Source organism: Mastacembelus armatus, chromosome 23 (genome assembly GCF_900324485.2).
Source record: "Mastacembelus armatus chromosome 23, fMasArm1.2, whole genome shotgun sequence".
Taxonomy (NCBI): Eukaryota; Metazoa; Chordata; class Actinopteri; order Synbranchiformes; family Mastacembelidae; genus Mastacembelus; species Mastacembelus armatus.
This window is the reverse complement of record NC_046655.1, coordinates 13,780,218-13,793,727: the sequence shown is the minus strand read 5'-3', so window position 1 is coordinate 13,793,727 and position 13,510 is coordinate 13,780,218. Positions and strand designations below refer to the sequence as shown.

Genomic DNA, 13,510 nt, shown 5'->3' with positions numbered 1-13,510 from the left:
AGATCCTCTTCTGGACAGACGACTACATCTCATTTCCCGATGGACCATCCAGAACGAGTTTACCATCCATCAGTCTGTCACTCTCTGTATTCCTCTGTGTTTGTCCTCCCTCCCTCTGTTTGCACTGCTGCTTATTAAACTTCACTTCGACATAGGAAGCACAGCCGGGTACCCTAATGAGAAATGTCTCCTCTCTCCTGGGAGCCACTGGAATTAACACAAGAACTAAAATGTCCTGGACAATATGTCTGTAACTACACAAAACACTTTAATTAGAGCCTAATGGATATGTGGGATTGGCTGAGTAGGAAAATGACTATTGGTTTACCACAGCTATGTGAGTGCCTACAAAGTACTGATAATTATTTTCCGATAATAAAAGCTGTAAAAATCAAATTTACCTAAAATAATCCACTACTGTCCAAGCTGTTGCACTGAAAGTTGAAACTGTGATGGATGTTTTTGGTCTTTTTTGTGACGATCTAGACTAAAGAGTTACCTAACTATTTCATTTCAGAACATATAATGAACATTTATGCCAACTGTAGCTATAATCTCAAGCTAATACAAAGTCCAACTAGTTAGAAATGTCTTGCAATTGACTGCCAAGCATATAATTTTGATTTTCTGCCAAAGTTTCAGTTTAATTGTATGTTTGTATCTCGTATCCTCTTCCACCTTGGACATGTTTACATGAAGACTAGCCACACAGGGTAAAGTATACTGGTGTTCACTGACACAGCATTTTTAGTTTCATTACTGCCAACTTTACAACTCTTACCACATACTTTACATTTCCCAGCTTACCCAACTCCTGGTTTTTAGGCAATTCATTAGTGCTAAGGGGTAAACATAAATACCCACTGACTCTCCCAGTAACCTTCTATTTTTCCAATACAGAACCAGTAATTTCATACAGCGGTCCCACACATTTTTCCCAAAGGACATGTCCCCTTTATAGTTGTAATTACTGCTGGCATGTGGGAAACCACCAGGCTGGTTCCAGCATCCCATTTCAGGTCCAAAGCCACAGTTTAAGACAGCACAGGTCATGACCTCGCCTCCAGCACTGTATGGGCCGCATTGTGTACGCACTGCACACACACACAAACACACACACAATGCCATGACGAATCAGGACCTGAGTTAAGGGTCTGCCATGGAAAAATGAAGGGTCATGCTGCAAAATCTGCAAGCCACACACACACACACACACACACACACACACACACACACACACACACAAAGTGGGCAGATAAGAAGAATAGCTTGATTCTGTAACTGTATGCTGAGTCCTGAAAGTCTGAAACAAAACAGCTGTGTTTGCAAGATACTGTGTGTGGTGTGAAGGCATGTATGTGGATCAGGGCGAGAGCCACTTGATGACTGTAACAGGCCAGTATTTAGCCAAGAACCTGAAGAGTGAGCTCATTTTTTGAGTTCCACACATGACAAAGCTGAATGTCTTTAGTTTTAACTCAATCCAACACTCAGTCTAGACCCAATTATCTCAGTCTGAAAGCAAGGACAAGACCTCACAAACAAACTGAAATCTAAGATGGTATGTGCAGTTTTATTTGGGCTGGTTTAACATTTGGATTAAGGGCCATTATAGGTCACAAGTCTAGGATTGTGGTGGGCTCATGTGAGACCCAGAGGGTAATAATCACTGGACTGCTGCTGTGTGTTCAGATTTAGTAGTTAATTCAGGACCCTTCTTTAAGCAGCAGAGTACAGCTCCTTTAAATGTTAAATGGCTTCTTTCTCCTTTTAAAGACGTCCATAATACGTTAAATGAAATAGAGGACAGCTGTCAAAGGGTAATTAAGTCAGTAATTAAGCAAATATTCCAATCACCTGCCAAACCGCGTTGGCCTTTTTAACAATTTAAAGTTAATTGTTTATAGACTAGACAATGTCAAAGAAAGAAAACAAACTTCACATTTTTAAAATCTTTAGTGTAATGTGGGCAATTCGGGATAGAAAACAATCTACAAATTCTTACATTTTGAAACTGGTTTTGCTTCTTTCAAGTGGATTTGGGGGGAGGTAACAGGACACAACAGGTGAACCAACTCTAAACGGGATCATTAGGTATTAAAGGGTGTTGTTTCTTATATATTCACGTATGCCGAAACCAAGTGTGACTTCTAAATAATTGCAAAAACAATTCAATAGCTTTATATATTTCGTGTGTGCTTGGCGAATAACCTTAATTTTGAATTGTTGAATGAAGTTCTGCGCGACGCTCCCTCTGAGCAAAACATGCGGACCTTTAACCAGGTCTGCTAAAGAAAACTGCACTAAACTACCTGTCTACAAAACACACACAGCTCAGAGGAAAGCTGTAATTAAAGAAGGTGAGGTTATTTGACGTTTACCTTGTACTCCGTGACTTTGCCCTGGGGTTTTCTGAAGAAAGAGGTCCTGGCCGTGAAAAAGTACTCTTCGGAGTCCTCCTCCAAGCTGCTGTAGCCACTGCTCATCGTGCTATTCCACGTCATTTGCGGAGAAAACGTCTCGACTCAAACCCAGCCGCATCAAAACCCACCCAGAACCGAACAGCTGTTAGCTCAAAACCAACTCCAGGGACTATTAGTTCAGGACCGGACGACTTCCCCTTTCAGACCCGCTCCACCTTCCTCTTCTCCCGGTCACCCTACTCCACCGGCATGCCCCAAAAAACTTATTTAAACGTCTCCATTTTCAACAAGGGAGTGTGACTATCTGTTGTAACGAAGGAGGACGTCCGCCAGCTTTTCATAAATCGCCAGTTTCGGATAAAATAACGAATAAAACTCCGGTGAAAAGGCGCTAAACCCGCCACAGCGCTGACCGTCTGCTTTCTAACCTCCCTGTGTGACTGACAGCTACAGTAAGGCCCCGCCTACCGAAGCTGTTACACCGGCCAGCCAATCACAGGTCTGACCGTTATAACAAGACCACGCCCATACAACTCCACAGCCAATCAGAAGCTGAGGATGGTTTATATCAAAATCTGTTAAATAATTTATACGTCCATAAAATATTTATGTATATTTTATTTAAATTACGTCCTTTTATCTCCATCTATACGTAAACACGATTATTTATTTTGGTCTTGATACATGATACTAACAATTATCATTAATCTGTGCCCTTTTCTTGCTAAGACAGGTAAAAGGACATAAATCAGGAAAGTGCTTTCATGACAGATGAGTTGATAATTAGTGGAACTGGTTATACAATGGGACTTATCAAGCCAGTTGGACCAGTCAGTGCAGTTTAATTTGCAGATAATGTATATACCAGGCTGGGTAAGATTAGAAGTTAAAGGAATCTTTAAGTAAGTTAGATCCGGTTTAAGTATCCTTGTTGCTGGTTCAGGGCTTAGTAGAGCTCTAATGGCACACACAATATACCAATAGGTCAAAGCATCATTTAATATCACCAGTGAGAGCATGAGAGCTTGTTGATCTGAGATGTGTTCGGGGTCATGCAAATGTTTGACCGGGCCAACGAAAAGGTCAGGAAAAAAATCAGCCAAACCCCAATGAGAAGTCACATCTCCATGTGGTTTGGTTTGGTTTTAGTATAAGTCATAGTTTTGGTGTAGCGATGCATCCAGAGTTAACCTTTTACAGAAAGCGAACACTGGCCGTTGTAGCAAGAAATACTGAGGAATAAAACATATCACTGTTTGACCTATATGGGTTTTAAAGGTTGACACCAATATTCATGAATTAAAGCTAATCACCTTGGTCCAGACTAAATATCACAACAACTACTGGATGGATTGGCATAATATTGGCATTTTATTTAGACATTCACGGTCTCCAAAAGATGCATCCAAATCATTTTGGTGAGCTCCTGACTTTACCTCTAGTATCATTATCAGGTCAAAATTTTAACTAGTCCTCTACTTTGGTTTATGACCAAATGAAAAACTGTACATTCAGTCGAGCAGCGAGCTAACCCAATGTTGGGTTTATGTGGTTGTAAAACAGTTCAGAGTTTTACTCATGTTTTTAATGGGTGATATTAAAGTCCCTTCATGGGCAAACAACTGGAAGCTATTATTGAACACAGACCCAACTAAAACTGTGAGCACCTTCTGTTTTCAGCTACTTCCAGGACCTTGATTCCTACTGCACACACAGTTTAAGATTTTTAACATTATATGTTAACAGCCCACCCAGCTGCACAAAAGGCCAAAAACACCAGCAGACCAGGTTCAGCTGCAGGGTGAAAGTTACAGTACATCTGCACTATATCAAGCCTAACATACACACACACACACACACACACAGATGCATGCATGCAGCTCTAGACACAACCAGTGGACTAGTTGGAAGATTTTTAAATACACAGGCTCTAATTTAAAACCAGTGGGGTTAGCAAAGGAACCAAAAATAAATGAGGCACATCTGGGGAAGCCAAACCACCATTTTGTCCTTTAAAATACAGCAGAGAACCATCCAAAACACATACTCCCCAGATAAGTGGGCATGCCACTATCTTATCCCTACACTGCTCAGTGTAACACAGAAGGAGGTCAAAGCAGAGCAGCTTTAGGAGAACACATATACCGAAGCTTTTTGTCATTTCAACCCAATCACCATCTGCATCATTTTAACCTTCTCTGCTTTCTTAAATGATAAACCATCCTATCAAAAATGAATAAACAGGGATATACCAACAGGAATGCTCCCACTGAAACTAGGATACATGATGTTATATTGAAACAATGACTCAATGATTCACTTAAACACTATGTGACATTTATACGGACACGAACGATCGTCAGAACTTCACCTCTGTTGTGTCCCATGAAAGCAGAGTATATATTCACACACCGTCGGTGGTCGGCTCCAGCAGGAGTCCTGGAGGTGACGGGTGGGAGCGTGTGAAATCAGCCCTGACCAGGTTTCTCACATACATGGTATTTCACTGCACACACTCGTCTCACTATTCAGGAGAGTTTCAACTGAGAGCTACACCCAACACAAACATGCACACACTCACACATGCACACAGAGAGGTGTGTATGTGTGGGTCATGGGTGTTAATCTGCTGTCCGGTCACTCTGGCCTGGAGCCAGTCTGGTTACACATTACTGAGATTCTACTGTGGGCAGGCCCTGACTAATGTGCAGACACTGCATGAAGGCCTGGGTGCAACACTCACATTTTCTCAGGGCACTGAAATGCATATGTTACTCCACATTTACTCTGAGTGAACAGTCTATAAAGCTGAAGCAGTGCAGAGAAGAACACTCAAAATTTCTCCACACAAAATTACAAAACACCAAAGACCTGAGCCCTTGTTTCCAGAAGATGTAATTGATTTTCCTGCATTATAAGTATAAGAAACTCTCTGCAGATAAAACTAAGTGCATGACTTAATTTCACTAAGTTGGATGAACTGACTTAATTCAGACAAATTCACTAACCCAGATTTTATTTATCTTCTGTAAAAACGGCAATTTAAAAAGTTTTAAAAAGTTTTAAGCATAAGGCTTGTTGTGGCAAAACCCGTTGGATGAGCAATAAAGAGAGTGCAGACTGATTGTCTTCTTCAGAATATATTTCTTGAAAGAAAGGAGCAAACCAGTATAGAAACAATCGATCAGTCTTCCCCTGTTGTTCCCCTGTTGCTCAGCTCCTATTAGGCTGAGGCCGCTACTTATAGAGCGAGATATTATCATTCAGATAATTAACTCTGTACTTCCCTATTGTTATTGAGAACAGTGTGTCCCTGTTAAGACTGACTTTGGACTGTTCAGACACCCAGTAAACTAATGACTTCCCAAATCACTTAATGGACCTTTAAATAAAACCCAAACTTCAGGATTTGCTTGAATTATTCTAGAATTTTTAAATTACATTATTGGACAGAAGATGAGTGTCTTTCCTTAGTTTGGGTTTTGTGGAAGGGCTTTAATCTCCTGTGATGTTTAAGATCTATTTTTACATCGAAAAAAAAAAACAGGTTCTGTGAAAAACACTGGTGTGTATCTGCAGCTAAAGGTCTGGTTAAACTTTAATCCAGTTTCAAAGCAGGAGCAGGCTCTAACAGACCTTTGTTCCACCTGATGCCTTCAAGGACACAACAATAAAGCGATACCAAAGCCTCAAATCCAGGTGTAAAAATTAATAAATCTCTATCCACATGTGTGAAGCAATCAAGTGCATATTAAAAAGCTTTTTTTTTTTTTTTTACAAGATTGTTTCTGACCAACTCAAATACCAGCCAAGCTACGACCAGCTAGCCAGCATTTGAGCTGATAAAAATAGTCAGGAACGAGAAGCCTGCTTTTGTCTATGTCTCCATGAAACAAGACAACCATGGAGAGTCTGAGGTCACACTATTAGTGGCAAGAGTACAGGGCACTGACAGGAGCAAAGGTGAAAGGTCAAACTTTGTGGAATGTGTCATATTTAGAAAAGCTAGGAGAAGAAATTTTTTTAAAAAGTCCCTTCAAGCTCCCATGATCTCACCCAGTGTGTATACGTTTGAGTGTTTGTACATGTGCACAGGTGTGTTTGTAAATGGGGTGTGTGTGTTTGTCTTTCCTGCAGGTGATTTTGTGTGTGTTCTCCAATTTGAAGGCTCTGGGAGTTCAGAGTGTGCTGAGTGTGTATATTCTAAGATTTACAGGTAAAAACTAACAGTGAGTTCGTCTCTGTTTTAATAAACTGAATTTGTCTGGTCTCACAGGATCTAACAACAAATACTGAATCTTGTCAGTTTTATCCAGTTAACTTTTCACAATGAGCAGATTTCACAGCACTCTCCATCATCATCATCATCATCATCATCATCATCATCATCATCATCATGGAAAACAAAGAACTGTGTTCATCTCCTCACTTTACAGACTTGTCCAGATCAATATCAAGGAGCTTTAGAGCTGCTGGGCAGATGTGGTTGGTAACTAAGACCCTTTCATGTTGGTCTGTCCTGTAATTTGTCACCATCTGAGCTGTGTCTGCCCAAAGACCATTCACAGAGGAAAAAAATCTGACAAACCCAAAACACAACCAGTCTCAAGACCAATGTGGAACCCAACAATTATCACAGTGAATCCGATTAGGAGGTCGTCAGGCTAGAAGCTGAGGGACTAAGACTGTCATAGATGACACTCCCTGCACTTTGATGTATCACCAGATTCCTGCAGGATGAACCAAACGCCAAGATTTCCTCACATACTGCAGCACTACAGTCTGGGCAACACTCAGACTAATAATATACAGGAGGCTATGAAGACAAAAGCTGAAGCTGCGAACATCACACATATGACAAGGACTGCTAAGAAGAAGCAGGTTCAGCGGTTAATGATATAGAAAAAGGAAACGTCAGGAGTTCGTGGTAGTGCAGCACCATGGGGGATTAGCAGTTATATAACACCTGTGTGTATGTGCGGGTTCTTTTGTTTGGTGCTACAGGTTTTGAATATCCAACCTGAGCTCCACGTTGCCTCTGGGTCCATGAAACTGATCCACTAATTGTTTGAAAGCCTTTGTCACACACAACGTCCCTGGAGATATTAGCATGTGCAGGTACTCGCAGTATATTTTTGGATTTCAGATGCTGAAATGTTTCTCTGTGTGTGAGAGTGTCCCAGCATCCTGTGTTTCCCCCCGGAGGCTCAGAATTTTATCCTGACAGACAAAACACCAAGTGTCTCGTGATCAAAGAGCAGAGGAATGTTGTCTGAGGATCACATGCAGCCTCGGTGTATCATATAATCACAGACAGACAGCGAGCACAGGGATGCAGGCTTAAAGGCAAACAGTGCAGCCCTGCAGCTGTGGGAGCAGAATTACATGGGCGCTGATGATTAATGCAGGATGAAATGAGCTGTGAGGAGCTGGACTTTTGCATCACTGCTTTAAGTTCAGACCAGATTTGTAGCGGTGGAAAAATATTAAACTCACTAGAAAACAGAAAACACAGACATACACTGCAAAAAAAATGACCAAAACAAACCAGCTTTGATAGTGGTTAATCTGGTTGATAGTCCAGAAAGTTAACTGTGATCTAGGTTGTAGACCCAAACATCCAGCTTGACCTCCCTGTACAACGTGTGGCTTTCTGAGAAAGGACAGATATCAGTCTGCTTTGTTGGCATACAAACCTCTACAGTGAGATGGAAAACATGGACTGAAGAGAAACCACTACAGGCCCTTTTTATCCAGACATGAATGTTTATATCCAGCCAAAAGTGCAATATTTTCAGACTGATGAGAGTAACACGATCATTCAGTGGAAATGGTGCTTTCATTAAAAACTAATATTTTTGCTGAGCGCCGAATTAAACCACTAACAGGATAAGACAGGGCAGCTGGCTGAACTGACGGAGCTGAAAGAACAGCAGCACAATAACAGAGTCATACATGCACATACGCTCACACTTTAATTCAATGAGATTTATTGGCCTGATTAGATTTTCCTCCTTCCAGTCTCTCTCCATCTCTTTTCCTATAGAGACTTCAGCTCCAGGTTAAAATAATAATCTTCGTTCAGATGTTTCATATGAATAAAAATCGTAGTGATGCTGCTGTTCTTTTTGTTTGTATAGCTCCTGCTCTTTGTCCCACTTCCCTGCCTGTTGTTTCAGTCTGAGGTCTGTCAGCGTGTCCTCAGCCCACAGGATGTCTGTGTATTTTATTCTGCTGACAGTGAGGTCAGTGTGTTGCTGCTCCGTGAAAGCTGTATGAATCGTGAATGTGTGTCATTTACAGTGAGCTCTTATCCCAGCTGCTCGGTATCTGAGGCCGAGATTGCCCACTCGGATAAGACCAAACAAACATTCACAGGACACGCACACGCACTCACACGAACACACAGACACACACAGAGCCTGCTGTAACGTCCCACCCTGATACAGATCTGTTTTCCTTTGAAACTCCCTCAAACTAACTTGCTTTTCCAGAGTTCACTTCTCTGCACACTGATCCTGCACACATGCATGAGTCTAAACACAGTTTTATCTTGTGATCAGATGGTAAAATTCATTTTAGAGTGTAATTCATGAATGAGGCCTCATGGGAAAGCATGGGGCTCAGCTGGTCTACATTTTACTCAGCTATAAAACGTGTTAGATGCACCGTTGCAGACCACGATGGGACTTGTTAGAAGCCAAAAACATAGGAAATCAATGGACTCGTCTGATGCTGGGTCTCTAAGCTGTTGGCTGGTGTCCTGTTTCAGCAACAGGCAGCTGATGATGGGGGAGCTTTGTCTGTCAGACCTGCATTTGACCGAGGAGTTAATCCTTCACAATCCACAGAGATTACAGTGTCAGACTGGCTGCTACAGTCTTTCTGTTTCTATCTGCACAATGTAGAGGATGGATGAATTAGAAAGATTTGGTTGTATATAATATAATGGCAGCTTAGGCTGCAGGTTTTGACACTAGTCGAAAAACAATAATGTGAAGTTCGCAGCTCAGACCTTTAGGTTTCTGCCTTTAAGAGGCCAGAAATCTTTGTGGTGTCCTTGTTGTTCCTGTGGCAGCTTATAAACACTCCTGCTCCCTGCACTTTGTCTGTGTTCGACATGTTATTATCATTTTCAGGATTGGAAGATTGAGTTCAGGCAGATTTGGTTATTTTGTCCACTCTATATTTTGTGCGTCTCTTGTCTCTGACACTTTCTTTCTGCAAATCGTCCTTTTATGTAAACATGTTTTATCTGAACTAGTTTGATTTTCTCCCAGACTCTTCCTCCATTTCCTCCTCTGTGTTTGCCAGGTAATCCCCTCTGTTTGTATTTTCCTCAACACAATAGGCGGCTGATTAGAGGACGGGAGGAAAGGGAAGATTAGGACAGATACTTGAAGAGGAAGAGAGGTATGATAAGCAGATGGTGATGATGTTTGTTTACAGGAAGAGTTTTATAAAACCAGATGCTTGATAGGGAGGAAGAGGATCAGGTTTAGGATACAACATGTTAATTAGGGACCTTTAGAGCTGCTGGGAAGAGTCAGCATGCTAACTGGCTGCTAGCTGTAGCTTCATATTTACTTTTCGATTCAATCAAGAATATGAAATAAATCTTAATAATTATATGATTATATGAAATCACTAAATTCAAAGTTCAAACCCAGCTGAGACTTTAGTCATAAAGATTAGTATTTATCTGTCAAGCCTGTTTCTGCAGTGCAACCATCTACTTAGAGCAAAAACACTGCAGCAATAAAACAGGGAGTGTGTGTTGGCCCCACCCCGGTAGTTTTGCTGAATCTCTACATTCCAGTGCCCAGTGATGTGTTTGACTGTAGAGCAGCCGTTTATGTTTATGTACCAACATACAAACACACCTACACTTTGACAGAGAGAGTGGATTTCTCATCTTCTATTTCTGTGCTGCTCAAAGTTACAGCTGGATAATGCTGACTCTCTCTAACCGAGGAATTACTGTGAGGAAATCAGGGCCTAAAGGAAACCTCCGAGAAACTGATCTTAGCTGGAAGAGCAGCCATTCCTGAGGTTTTTATTCAGCCCACACAGGACGTGTGAACCTTGTGTCCAAAAACCAGAAATCTAGTTTTATCATATGTGCTGTAACACACAGTATCTGCAGAACATTCACGGCCAAAACTAGTTGGTGTCTCCTGCAGTGTCTACAAAAAGTAAACAAATGAAGTAGATCAGGCAGGTGGTACAAATTCTCTGGTCTGATGCACAGCTGAGAGGCAGAAGGGTAGAAGAGTAAACTGATAGAAAAACAAAGTGGTGGCACATTCACTGAGCAAGTGTACTGTTACAGACTCAGCTTATATTTCTTATTTGAAATGATGACAAAAAGCCTGCATGGAGACACAATATGACCACAGTGACACCAAAAACATAAAAGAGACAAAACAGCCACTAAAAGACACAAAATGACACCAAGAAAATGAAAAGCAACCAAAAAAGATTTTAAAAATAACAAAAATAGACTACAAAAATAAACTACAAAGAGTCACAAAATGACCAAAAACCACCACAAAAATGACCAAATGACCACAAAGAGACAAAAACAACCATAAAAAGATACAAGGAACCCCAAAGATGCAAACTTATAATCAAATTAAAAGATTAGAAACCACAAAGGGATTATAAGATGAGAAAACAGCCATAAAAACACAGAGAATGACGACGAAGAGACAAAATCATTCAGGGACACACATTTTGGTCTTGTATTGAAGGGCTGAGGCGTCTTTGGACCTGGTTTCTCAGGATCTGCCCATGTAAACACTTCAGTATTCAGGTGTGTGTCCAAGTATCAGTAAGTGTATTCAGACCATACCAGCCCAACCCTAACTCTAATGACAGAGTGGAGTCACAAAACGTTTTAAAAACAAAAGAGGAGGTGGAAACCATTAACTGAGACGTCAGATAACAGTACTACCACAGGTCAAAGGTCAGAGTCTGTCAGCTTTACAACAGTGTGTGTGTGTGTGTGTGTGTGTGTGTGTGTGTGTGTATTTACTGTAGTGTGAGCCCAACCCGGTCTGAACCTAAGTAAAAGCTGTTAATGAGTGACCATAAAACTATAAAACCCAGAGGGAAAACATATTAGCATTCCTCTTCTCGGCTCTCATCCTCGGCTCTCATCCTCAGCCTGTACACTAACTCTGCTGTTTCCTGTCGATCAATCAGGTCTTCAATGTGACAGCAGATAACTGATCACCTGCTCTGACCTGGTGGTGTTAATGAGAAAAACACATTCCTCTGTATCCAGCTGCTAATTCGCCGTCTCCGCCGTTTTCCCTCCTCTGCCTCGGCCTGTTTGTCTTTCCCAGCACAGAGGAAGTGCAGCATGTGGCCAGTTATTCTCTTCTCCTCTGTCAATCATTTACTGCCTCTCCCTTCATCCTAGTCACATGACAGGGGAGTGGAGCATGAGATCATACTGCAAAGAAGCTCAGGTGATGGCTCCACAGACATTATGTCCAGTTTACCTGTTTCTATTGTTTCTATAGTTTCTTTGGTGTTTGCGTCACTAAAACAACAAGAGGATCCACCTCTCTGTCTGTCAAAGCTCAGAATCAGTTTATACTTTTCTTCGGATTATGAAACACATAATTATTTTAATTTTTTCTGTGTTTGACATGTTTGTTTTTTGGTCCTATGACATGTCGAACTCCTTCAGCTCTTTAAAGATGGGTTCACACAAGCCAACGTTAATTATAAGGCACTTTAAAGTTCAGCTGACCGAAGTGACTGGTGATTATGTCAGTGAGCAGTTAAACAAAGAGTCTGAGGTTTGTCTGTGTAATGACACTAACGAGGTTTGATGCCCAGACTGACGTCAGGCCTCACATCCCGTCTCTGCTCCGTCTCTGGGGTTTGTTTGCTGTAGCTGTTCCAAGCTTCAGTATATGAGAATCAGACAATTTGTTATGAAGAAATTACACTGCAGGTCAATATTTCATGGATGTGACTGTGTTCAGACTGTTCCATCTGTTGATTCTGGATCTGATCTAGATGAGGTGGACAAAATAATAGCCTGAGGATTCACTGCTGGATCTGACTGACTCAGTTTGAGCATAATAAACTTCAAAAATGCTGCTAAATTTATTCAGTGTCATCTACTAAAAAAATAAATATTGGCAGGAGGGAGAAGTACCTAATTTGTAAATCCAGTAGTAATCAATCAAATCTATCACTCTAGCACAAAATGACGGATACTCAAGTGAGTACAAATCTTTTCATCTCTGCAGGTTCAGTCATGCCTCAAAACACACACACACACACACACACACACACACACACACACACACACACACACACACACACACACACACACACACACACACACACAAAATATGGTGCAATTCCATCGCTTCACCAAAACACTCAAGAGCTTGTGACTGGTCTTATGGCTGCATATCATGTTATTATGTGACATTCAGTTTCTAGACAGCTTCTCCACCACAAACCACAGACACAAAGACTGTGAGAACTGTACGGAGACAGTCATGTGTTCACATGCTTCAGCGTTTATGAAACGAGGAGACACATCCAGGCAGAAATAGTGTAACTTGTGTTTTAATCTGCAGAAAGAAGCTGATTTCAGTTAAACGTAAAAGAACATCAGAGCGTCACCACCACCCAAAGTTCACTACAAAGTCCCTGTTTAGCCTCAACCTTGGGAAATTCATCAGTCTGTAAAGTGCCACTGCATGCAGGTCTTATCTCTTCCTGCTGGGAGTTACATTTTTATTCACTTCATTTAAAAAATGCTGAGATTTTCCTTTACACCTACTTGTTACTCAGGTAAACTGTAGAACAGTCTATAAGCAGTAAGAATAGGTATGTATACATCGATCCAGTACGTGTAATTCAAAACACATTTACATCTGCCTCTGCACACATGCCCTGCAGCTGACACACACACACACACACACACACACACACAGTAACCAACTGCAAACACACAAGAGTGTATTTTCCCCTAACAACTGCCCTCTGGACTACTCAGCACAGTCGGAGTGTGAGTGTCATCAGCACTGGTTTGAAATGTGCTGAGCGAATCC

General features: G+C 41.3%; 1 protein-coding gene across 1 annotated transcript in view; it reads right to left on the bottom strand.

The window, feature by feature from the left end:
• Positions 1 to 13,510, bottom strand: part of rassf3 (Ras association domain family member 3) — a 43,322-nt gene that overhangs the window by 21,365 nt on the left and 8,447 nt on the right. The gene's annotated exons all lie outside the window — the stretch shown is intronic.